We start from the raw sequence: 12,811 nt of genomic DNA on the forward strand, positions 1-12,811 counted from the left end.
CCTTTGCCTTTTAGAAATTTTTCAAATTCATTGGAAATAAGCTGACCTCCCAAATCACTTCTAAAGATTTTAATGTTGGTGTCAAATTGTGTCTTAATCATGTTATAGAAATTATTGAAATTTACAAATACCTTTAATTTGTGTTTAAGAAAGTAAACCCAAACATGTTTTGAGAAATCATCAATAAAAGTTACATAATATAATAGTCATCTTTTAGACATAATAGGTATAGGTCCCCACACATCCGAATGCACCAATTCAAAAGGAATTTGGGCAATAAAATTTCTATTATCAAAAGGTAAAACCTTCATTTTTGTCTTGATACATTCATTACAACAAAAAGTCTTTTGACAATGTTTTTTCAAGAAAGGAAGATGAGATATTTTCTCTAAATTTGAATGTCCAAACCTTTGGTGCCAAGTTTGAATATCACATTCTTTGATGGTATTGCATGAGGGTCTTGAAAGGTCTAAAAAATCAATGTAATTGAGATCGTCTGTCATAAAACCTTTCCCAATCGTCTTCTTAGATATACAGTCCAGTATCAAACATTTATATTGTGAGAAAATTATATCAAAATCAAGGTCAGCCATTTGAGAAACGAATAATAAATTTCAGTTCAATTTAGGAATACATATAACTTGGGGTACTTTTAAAACTTTGGATTCAAATGTTTGATCAACATTGCCAATAAAATCAATTTCAAGAGGAGTTCCATTAGCGGTTTTCACAAATGAGTAGGAATGATTTTTGGTGCATTCAGTGAGAAGGGATCCACAATGAGTCATATTAAAAGAAACACTCGAATCAATAATCCAAGAAGACTTACTTGATGAAGTAGCCGCAATAGTGGCTCCCAATGTTGAAGGTGTGCCTCCTCCTCTAAGAAATGGTTGAATGACTTCGATGAGTTTTGGTTGAAGAGCACTAATGAGTTGATCAAGATGAAACGAAGTTGATTCTTTCTTTTCTTCTTGGATAGGAGCAGCAACATTGCTTCTTTTGTCTATTTGGACATTTGGCTTTAACATGTCCTTCTTGACAATTATTAAAAAATAATCCTTCTCCTTCCTCCTTCATTTGATCGATTGAAATGTGGAGGTCGATAAGGCTTTAAGTAGGCCCCTGGCCTAGATGTAGCAAGAATATTGCTTGCTTTTTCTTTATCAAGACTTGGCCAATTTTCTTCCATTTGAAGTTCAGCTATAACATCATTCATAGATGGTGTTTTAGGATGGTGAAGCAAGGCAATTTTAATACCATCAAATTCGGGTCGTAGACAAATGACAAACTTATAAAATTTGTTACGTTGGATTTGCTTTTCCCTAAGAATAAGATCTTGTGCATCAACCCAATGTGGTTCAAATATGCTCCACTCATCATACAATTGATCCATTTCAGCCACATAGTCTTTAATTGATCTATTTGTTTGTTGGAGGTTGTGAATGTTGAGTTGAATATTGTGCATATAAGCTACTTCCCTCATAGTGTGAGTTTTTTTTAGGTATTCCCATGTCTCTTGAGCAGAATTTAGTTTTGAAATCTGTTCACTAGTAGCATTGTCTACACAAGTCAATATCCATGTGATAATCTTGTGATGACCTATTTTCATTCTTCCCACTTCTTATTGTATTCAACCATAACCTTTTCTTTTTCTGTTCAATGTAATTCCTCATCCTTTCCATCAACAACTTTAGTCAAGACTAATTGAGGTTTAATTTTTGTCCTGTCAACTAGTACCCAAAGGTTTTTACTATGGATGAAATGCTCCATAGTTTTATCCCATTCGATATAGTTTGTTGATGAGAGTTTACGAAAGAAAAGAGAGGAAACTTTTTCATCCATTGAACACGGTCAATAAAAAAAATCTACTTCCAGTTATATAGCTTGCTGCTACGTGAAGAAGAAATAATCCTAGCAGCACCAAAAAGAAAACTGTCACAAGATTAGCAACAAAGAAGCTTGAGATGACACCAAAGTAGTCACGAAGTCAACCCCAACAACAGCAATAAGGAGGCTTGAGGCGGCACCAAAACAGTGTTCAAAACCACCAATAATTTCAGCAAGATCATATATATAGATGATAATCCCGACTTGATTGATATAAAACATAAATGTATGTGTGTTCTTTAAATGAATGAATGCATTACGAAAACAAACCATGTGAATGCACACAACTAAGTATATTAATAAAAGAAAAGTAGATACATATATGCCTGAATGGCATGATATTTTGAAATGAATACATTATGAAAATAAACTATGTGAATGCACACAATTAAACACATTAATAAAAGAAAAGTAGATAAACCGAGCTTAATAAAAAGGTTCTTTTGTGCAAACTCATTCAAAACCCTAAATTTATTTATTTTTGAAATACAACGCACATTTAACAATGCATGAATACATTTAGTCACATAAACATATTTTAAAAAGCTAAAATAATGATTCACATTATTAACAATGTTATTTTGGTGATTTGCAATGAAGAAAGTAAAAAGGTTTAAGTTAAAAATAAAATATTGGATAGAAAAACCCTAACTAAATGAAAAACAAAAATTTGCCCAATCCTAGAAAAACTACAACTTATCATGAGCAACTTATTTGATTAATCCTAAAGAATAGGCAAATGATATCAATCTTCATGCAATTTTGGGTGAAGAATCTTCACATATCAAATAATCAATTCTAAGATACGAAAAAAACTGTTTTCTAAAAAAGGATATTAATCAAGAAAATCATTGCAGAAAATTGAATTTCTACAGAAAACAAATGAGTTTTACTGCTATGACTTTTCTACAGCTCAAAATATATGAAAATAACTTCAATTAACCTGAATTTTGGATTGTAGATTTCCTACATAGAAAATAATCAACATAAATTTATTGATTAAAAAAAGAATAAGCAATGAAAAAGTGACATATGTGCAAAAGTTGCTATAGAAACAACAACTTGTAGACAAACTCATAAATTTGACAAAGTACCAAAAAACAGTAAAACAGTGTCAGGACTCATGTTCCATGAATGCAAACGTTAATCCAATAATGTTCAATGATCATGAAACTTGGCATACTTACTCTCTTTATATCAAGTTTTCAATCGAAAGTGCAAGTTTTGAAAAAACTTTTATGGATTAAAAGATATGAAATCAAAAACCCAGACCACTGAATAGTTTTCTGTAGAAAAAAATAAAGCAGTTTAAATCATGAAATTTGCCAATATAAAAGCTATATCAAATGTGCATGAACCAATGTGAATTTTTTTTGTAGAATCTTTACATACCAGAGAATCTATAGAAACTTAAAACAGTAGAAATGACCTACAAACAAGAGATCTATGCATCAAACAAATTGATGCATTAACTTGAAAATCTAGAATTCTATAAAAATGACCAAGTCATTGTAATAGTTTTTATATGAATTTCAAATAGATATAATGTGAGGTTAGAGAGCTCATCTTGAACTGAAATTTGATATGTAGGTTTATTATATATTGAAGAATCTATAGAAACTTATAGATTTGAAAATACATTTGAATGTACTTTCTAGTGGATTGTGCAAACAATCTAACCTCATGATCTTATTTGAAAGGGGTAGAAAACTTAGTCTTGGCTTAAAATTTGGAGGAAGACTCATGACATAACAGAGAAACTATAGAACTTGAAAGCACTAAAAAAAACAATTACAGAGAAAATAATATGTGGGCAAAGTCAAGCAAAATGCAAAAAGTTGTAGAAACTAATCCGATTAAAATATTAAATTCAAGGTCAAATAAACATGGAATTGCATGAAATTTTAGGTGAAAAAATTAGACATATACAGAAAACTCTTGTTGTAGATTGAGATAACTAAGTTCATTAACCTACTAAAATTCCAAGACTTAGATATGTTAAAAATGTGAGACATAAAAACTAATTTTGAAAAATGGACTAAGAGATGTGTCAAATAACAACAAAAATACATAAAAATTGCTAGGCACAAACTGGATACATATGTAGAACTAAGTTTTTTCACAGATTGCAACAGCTGATTTCTGGTTTAAGAGATCTAACCATTTGAATTAGGAGAAAATCTGTCTTGCAATAGCAAGTTTGATTTTCACTTTACTTAAAATTTAACATCTTTTAAACTAGGTTCCAACAAAAAATCCCAAAATATAACCAAATTACTTACATGAATCAATTAATTAAGCATATTGGAATTCAAAATAAAGTAAATAACTTAACATCTAAATATACAAAATAAAGATCAAATACATATACATGACAACAATCAACTATGTGCATGCACATGTGCGTTGTGATTAACATAAAAAGAAAAGGAAACTACTAAAGAAATGGATGTGGAAGAGGAGGGACAAGAATGCCTATGTGAAGTCCTTGAGAGAGAGAGGTGGCTTGCCTTTTTTTTCTTCTTCTCCTTCCGTTTTCTTCTTTCTTCTTCAACTTCTTCCTCTTTTCTTCTTCCTCTTCTTCTCCTTTCTTCCTTGCTAGTTTGTGTCCAACTCCTTATATTTGGAAACTATGCATAAGAGGGGAATATATGAATGAGGGTTGGACACCCCCACCCCCTAAACCAAGTAAAACACAAAGGAGAGGAGAGAACTTACTTTGGTAACCATGCAGAAGGAGCAATAGAGGGTTGGACACCCCCACCCCTATTTATAATGTTCTTGGTTAGATTCTAGTGAAATCTATCCAATCACATGTTTAGAAAAAGAAAAACATGGATTGCTGAGGTGTCAACAAGATCAATGGGGGAGATCTACTTAAATATTTGATCAAGGGCCTACATTTATCTGTTGATGCTATTTTTAAATTTAATTTTCAAGAAATTATAATTTTCCAAATGAAGGGGCAGAGCTCTAGAGGATTTCCTTTTGAAAAAGATAAAAACACTGGCCAACCCTGAGATGGACAGTCAGGATTGACCCTATCCAAGATGAATTAGATCAGACCATTGAATTGGAAATTTGATGCTTCGTTTAAATTTTGATCTGAATTCTAAGTAAAATTTGAATTTTGTATTTAGATTTTGCTCTCGATGGAGAAAAGTGACTCTAAATATCAAATATGAGATCAAGATCTCAAACAATGTAGATTATAAATCCATATTATGGATTTGGAGTTCCAAATCAGGATCTGAGGTCCAGGCACATGAACTAGGCTTAGCTAGGTTTAGTAAGTTCAAGCTCAGTGTTAGGATGTTGACGTGGGCTTGTTCTGGGTTTGGGCTAGGTTGGAGGTAGGTCCAAACTATGGTTGAGCCAAGCTAACTGCTGTTTATGTTAAATTGAGCTGACTGAGTTAGGTTTTGACCTGAGCTGAAAATGAATTCAGACCCTGTTTGAGCCATGTTGGGCTCAGGTATAGCATAAGAAACATGTAAGTTGGCTTCATGCAACTCCTAACCTAGGCAAATATTGAAATGATGCACTTTTACCAAATGTTAGTTTTGTCCCTGGGTGTTGAAACCATGTTCCACGAGTTATGGTGGGTATTATACATTGCAAAATTATAGAAAATGCCAAATATGTGTTCATGTGAAATTTCATGGAAAAATGATGAGTAACCAAAAAGTTACCTTGAAAATACTCTCCTGGCACTAAGAAGACTTTAGTGTGAACTTTATTGAGGTTGAGTTGTCATTGTTGAGAATTATCCAAATCACTCCGCAAGTGAGCTCATTTGCATATAAAATGGAGGAAATGGAATGTTTATAATGGGAATTTGCTTTTGGAAATTGGGAATATCTTTGAAAATAGTTTGTTGACACTAAAAAAGACTTGAAAGTAAAGTTGTGAGGTCAACGATGTTCTAGTGTGAAGAAATTAATGAAAGATAGCATGAATGAGTCATTTTCAACTAAATTTGACCTAATGTTAGCTATGATATGGGTTGTGGAAGTTCCTAGTGATATGTAAATATGAATATATGAATATTTTCATAATTAGATTGATAAAACATAATTCTAAGGAATTTCACAACTATTTTATGAAAATTAAACAAAATTTGGGCAAAATGAAGAGTGATCAAGGGCAAAATGGTCATTCTTCTGACTTACAGCAGGCTGGGTGATTTGGGTCTAATTGCCTAACATTTGGATTATAGAATCTATATTTTTGTGATATTTGGCCTTTGTATTTGAAAAATACTTGAGAATATCAATACAAATTCTCCATTAAATGGCAAAATGGTCATTTTGGCAATGAAAAATTTGAGGTGTATACAGTATGTCAATTTCATGTTTGTACAACATAAATTCATGTCAATGCTTTCCCTTACTTATCTAGTTTGTTGCAATGTGCATATTGCAACTGAAATGTGATGCCATTCAATTTTTTATTTTTTTTTGAGAATGTCAAATCTTGGTTTGCTGACCGTGTAACTCTTTCTCTCTCAATCTTTCCTTCATTAGGTCAAGAAACTCTAACTTTTCAGTCATAAATCACACACTTGCTATTAGTGGCGACTTGGTAGTCATCATGTCAATTTTTTTGTTGCTGCATTTAGGACGAAGAGAACATTAAACACTTTTAATTGATTCCACTTATTTATAAATAGGTTCTACATTAGACACTTTTCATGACATTTTTTTTGCATATAAATCTTCTCAGCCACATTTTTATTTTTACTCGATTGTGGAAATTCCCAAAATCTTCATAGCTTTGTTTTCTGCATGTTATTTTTGAGAAAGGATTTTGATTTTGCCTTCATATTGTTGATAAGTGCCAGGATTGTCATACTACAATTTTATTTACATATATGTACATGCATTGCATCTGATCCTGTAGTTGGGTATCAAACTTTCTTGGTTTGAAGCAGGAACTATTAGCGACAAGTCTCTACCAAAATTGCTAAGATTTCTTCAACCTCTAAAAGTGAACAAAGGAGTTGAGTTTTCCTTGTTTTTTGTATGAAGTTTTCTCCTTATGCATGTTTCTTTGTACTTGACAATGAAATGATGAGACTTTAAGCTAGTGGATAAAAGATGTGCAGTAAAATTCACTTTTGCTATGCTTTATTTTGGAGGCCCATTTGAAGCACATTTTTTGTTGCAATTGCCACATTTTCTTTGCCTTCTAACAAAAAAAAAAAACTTGAAAAAACCCCTTAAGTAGCTGTATCGTCATTTTTTCAAGATCAAAGAACTATCAAAACTATGGCAGGTTCATGTCATAACCACAACGTGATATATTAGTAGCTGTTTATTACAGTGAACTGTCAAATCTTAATTTGTTTTTGTATCTTCTTGATGCTTGTGAATATGGCATTCCTTTTCTTACGTTACCTTATTCAAAAGTTGACTTTTTTTTAGTCATCAGGATTCTGCCAGATTTGGTCTAGTTGCTTTTGAGTAAGGAGAGATGCAGACACATGCTAATTATGGAGAATTCATTGGAATGAAAAGTTGAAGTGGAGGATGCAATTGTTATTGATGGCTATCTTGTGGAGATTGCTCGTGATCACCATCTTGACCAGATTGTTGAGACAGTTCAGATGTAGAGTGTAGGCATTTAAATACAAATTTTTATATTCAGATATTAAATTTGTAAGTGTTGTCTTTTGGGAGCGTTGTTTCTAAAAGTAATTAAATGATGCACTAGGAATGGGTGGAGAGACTGTCCCTATATGCATGTTAAAAACATGATTGGTAATTAACTTTTAGAATAGCTTTTGAAACTCATTTCTAAACAGTTATGGCTATTCCTAAAAGTATTAGGAACACCACTTTTAAGAACATTTGAGCAACAATCACTTGACCGTTTCTAATTACTTTTAATAATTGCTATATATAATTTTAAGAATGTTTTCCTGATGTTGTGCAACCTAGAAACTACAAACTTGTGGTGGAGAAGATGATTGCAAAAAGGAAAATGGAAAACTAAAAGGCGAGTGGGAAAAGGTAGGTGAAAGAGAAAACGGAAAATAGGGAAAGCCACACCAAATTGAATGTGTGTGTGTGTGTGTTTATATATATATTGATTTATGTATATATGTAATGCTTGGGAACTAATGATTGGTTCATTCTACAAAGATTTTGGTTTTGTTCAGAATGAGAAAATTAGATCTAGTCTTGTTTCTACCTTTATGCCATTCCAAATACAATTTTGAAATATTGGATCTTTCGTGACTTAAACTGTGTATATCCTTCACTTGTAGTGATTTATCATTCATTGAATGAGTGAAGAACACACATACACACACACACACACACATATATATATATATATATAAGAGAGATGGGGGGGATATGTATTTACCAAACTTTCATACACCTTCTCTGCTTGGCCAACCTTTCATTTGGTAAACTATGCATATAACAATGGAGAGATTTCTGAAAATTTCATAAATGAATGGGTTGAGACAAACTCATTTTGATTTTTGTGTTTCATTTGCAAGATGGACCACACTTAAAGATTGAGTGGATCCAATCCTTGGTGGAATTGATTTGACGAGATCATGAAGTCCAATTCGTTGCGCATTCAAGGAGTAAGAAAACATTCTTGCTTCATTCTCCTCTCTCTCTCTCTCTTTGCATACATCAATAAAAACATTCAATCACATAGAAGAACGAATTACGTTTTTTCCCAAACCATGGTGGCCTTCTTCTCCTGATTTCGCAGCAATGGGATCCTTTGAAAAACTGATTTTGAAAACACTTGTTTCTGGTTTTCACAAACAGAAATTCCTTCCTCAGGGAACCTTGGGGCATCCGCTGAAACCAACACTATGTACTGTCACAATCCATTCAAAGAGCATTTATCTCGCAACATCTGTAAAAAAAAACAAAAAAAAAACAAAAAAAACAAAAAAACAAAAAAACAAACCATGGTTTGGATCGGTTTTGAGAATCGTGGGAATGCATGCATATATAGTTTTGACATGTCCATGCACATTTCTTTCGTGGCGACCCAGCTGGACATAATTTCCAGTTTTTGAACTAAAAAATCTCAACCCACCCTGCACGCATTGGCTGTCTTCATCCACCATTCATGTAGAACGTCCACCATTTTCCAGCAATGTGATGCTTGAGAGCATTAAATATAATCCCATAACATCTTAATGGCTACAATAAGAGAGGAGTGCACCAAAGATGCTGCTTTTAGGACAGCAAATGAGGCTGCCGATTTGGGTGAATCCAACTAGCCTTGGTTGGGAACATATTGACTCAATGCAGTCCATTTTGAGGTACATGAGTCAAATAAAAATTCTTGCAAGGCATGAAACGAGGATGGCCAAATAACCTGTGGTCAATTCTAACTCATTTTGGAAGCTAGATTAATCGATTCACCGAGCTCATGGCTAAGCTGAAATTGGATAACTATAAGCTGCCGACTTGGGCAAGACGGCTGGTCAAAGATCCAGATTATGGGGTTGATTAGGGTTTGATTTGTGGCGTCAAGCCACCAGAAATTTGACAAGCTGGTGGTCGACTTGGCTGGTTATTGTAAAATATCAGAAATATCTTCGGAATTTGACCGTCTTCATTGTTTCATTAAGATGAAGAAAGAGGGGGCAGCTTGGGCGTTGGTGAGCTAAAAGCTAAGGGTGTTTGAACCCTTGACTTCAGTTTGATAGAGGATGGTGACGACCTCACCGTGGCTGCTACGAATCAGACCATGGTGGGAGGACTGGGCAAACACGAGCAAGAGTTGCACCTAGAACCTGGGGATGCCTTGAGAAGGGTCGACGTGAAGGTAGGGAGCGGGTAAGACGTCGAGTGAGTGACGCCTTAGGCAGTGATCAGCTTGAGCAAGTAGCTGGACCAGGTTGAGGAGACGTCTTGAACAGGGATCAGCTTGAGCAGGGAGCTAGACCAGATTGAGGAGATATCTTGAGTAGGGATTGGGCTAGAGTAGGGAGCAGCTAGGCAACACGGGACGCATATACTGGAAACGCCTTCGAGCAGGGGTCGGCTAGACCAAGGTGCTGATAGGCGACCGGGATTGGACCAGCATGAAGACACCTGACCTGGAAACGCCTTTGAACAAGGTCAGCTAGAGCAAGGTGCTGCTAGGCGACGTGGGATTGGACCAAGCTTGGAGATGCCTAGGCTGGGGACTTCCTTGAAGATACTTAGCCTGGTGGAGTGTGGGAAGAGAGATCAGCTGGACGTTTCAGCTGGAGAGTGTGTTGGCTGGTGGAAGAGGGATCTTGTCAGTCTGGTGGAGGAGGTCCCTTGCTAGTTAGCAAAGGTCAGTCTTCTTGCTTCAGTTGGCTTGTTCTTCTAGCTTAGCTTGAACAACAAGCAAATGGGGCAGGCTTGCTTCTTTTCTCCCTTGTCAAGATCTCATATCAGCTGAAATGAGTTAGTTTCTAACCAACTCATTCGGTTCCCAAAGAAGAAAGGGAAGGATGAGTTAGTTTCTAACCAACTCTTTCGGTTCCCAAAGAAGGAGGGGAAGGGAGAGGGGGACACCATTTACGGCCGTTCCCTCTTCTCTGACCAGAAATTTGTCCAGTTTCATCCTTAAAAAAAATTAGACACCTCCTCAATTTCTCTTTATTTTTAGAGAAAACCGATTCCTAGAATAGGTTCATTCCGAAAATGTCCGGAATGAAAAGGTTGAGCTTCTTTGAGTGACTTTTTAATTGATCTAGATCGTCTTCGATCTAGTCTTGGGTGAATTATTTGTATAGAAATGGGCTCAACCATAGCACAGGGAGATGTCTCTTTCTATTGAATTTCTTTGAAAGAGCTTTTGGCTTTGTTTTAATTGGAGTGATCAGCTCAATCCAATTTTTAGATTAATTGGATTGAGCTGATCAAGATCTTCCAAGCTAATCTTAAATCTGGATTCTTGTTTCGTAGAAAGAGTCCATTTTTAAATTGATTCCAAAATAATTTTAGGAAATTTTGGCAATGCTTGCTCTAGGCGAGCCGTTCCTAGTTCATTTTCCTTTGGTTGGGACTTCCTTGGATAAATCTAAGGAACAAAATAGGGAGAGAAAAAGGGAGAGAGTCGCATCAACTATCGTCTCTCTTTGTGTTAAAATAAGACTGAAAGAGGATTTTAATTCTCACTAATTTTAACCTTGATTGTGAAAATTTGAGCTTTCAGACCTTGATTCAGATGCATCTCAAATTTTAATTTTGGCTTTAGTCGAATTTGAAATCGCATTCAAGTTGACAAAAAAAAATTGACTTTTTTGGCAACTTACTATTCTAAATTAAATTTGCGAAAATATTGAATACTATGCAACTTACCAGAGTCTAGGATTGGGTTGGGCAGACATCGATTCTGGTAAAAAATATTTTATGAAAACTTTCAAGATTGCCACTAGAAAATTTTGGGGTGTAAAGAATAGGTTGTCCATCTAAAAGATTAGTTCAATGACATGTGTCAACTCTCGATTAATTTGAACTTGAACTATAGATTCAGATAGAGACTCAGATCATGATCTGGATGAAGAACTATATGGATGTGCTTTAAAGTTTAAATATCCAAAACTGTGGGGCTGAAATGAAATCATGAAAACCCGGTGCTCCAATTGGGTTTTTGTGAGCAAACAAATTAAAGTAAACAAACTCATTTTGTAAAAGTTGATGCACATTAGTTTTTTTCTTAATCTTATAATTCTTGACATTTGGAGTCCATTTGCGATTTTTTCACAAGAACTTCAGGTGGCCGAAAATGCTGGATGACACCTAGACATCACGTCTCTTTCTACCTTCCTCTGATATATATAAATTTATATAACATCCAAGCCCTGACTATCTCTAAGATAGTTATATGCATACTGCTTAGGATCAAATAGGATAGATGGACTGAGAAAAGGTGTGAACCATATGTCTGTTGTCATTCATTTAAGTTGGAGATAAAAAAAGGTGTGGACATTTAAAATTCTAGCATGCCTGAGCTGCTCCTGATCTTAGGTTCGGGAGATGAAGAAGGTATGCGGTTTGGGCATGCTATAAGTCTGGATGCCCATGCCCTTTTTGTTAAAAAAAAAAAATCACTTGTTAAATCTCGCCCATCAAATCTTACGTGATGGACAATAGACAATGGTCCATGCATCCATATTTTTGTTCAGTCCATATATTCTGTGGGCTCTCTCTCTCTCTCTATATATATATATATATACACACACACACACATGCTCACTAGATGGTTGCAAACTGAAGCTGGTTAGTCCTCAGAAGACGTTTATGGTCTTGACCTGCATGTCATACTAGTACGTCTATTTGTTCTTGTTTATTGTTTACAATGTACAGTTTCATGGCAATTGATGAGTTTGGTTGGCCTGCTTAACATGGATAGGATAGAGTAACTGTCAAATGCTGTCAATAGGTGAAAGATGTCAATCCAGTAGATGGATGAATTGATTTGGTGGTTCCCATATCTTTAATACCAGACAGGTAACCTAAGCGCAAAAAAGATGTTGGTAATGCCTGATATATGTGAACAAGTAGGATGCCATGTGTACCTTTTAAGTTCAAACCATGAACAGAAGATTTAGCAAGAAAACTGGAAAGATTAACAGACCTGCTGCTTCCTAAGAAACTCAGTTACCATCCATGTAGAGCTACTTTGATCTTCCCAATGTGTTTCTTATTTGCCTTGCAAGTTCTTCCATTGGTTATTGCTAGGGTACGAATCAGAATAAGGCAGCAACAAGATGAGATTTGAGAAATGGCTGTCAAAATCTTTAGATAATTTGAAAACAGGGGATGTCAATAAGAAGTTGTTTTACGTGATTGAGAATGAACTTGTTTTACGTGATTTAAAACATTACACAAGCAATGTATTATAGCCTTGTAGCTCTCCCACAATCTTAAGCTTTTATGTCACTAAGTATGCTAGCATA

The sequence above is a fragment of the Nymphaea colorata genome, chromosome 12 (assembly GCF_008831285.2).
Source record: "Nymphaea colorata isolate Beijing-Zhang1983 chromosome 12, ASM883128v2, whole genome shotgun sequence".
Classification (NCBI taxonomy): Eukaryota; Viridiplantae; Streptophyta; class Magnoliopsida; order Nymphaeales; family Nymphaeaceae; genus Nymphaea; species Nymphaea colorata.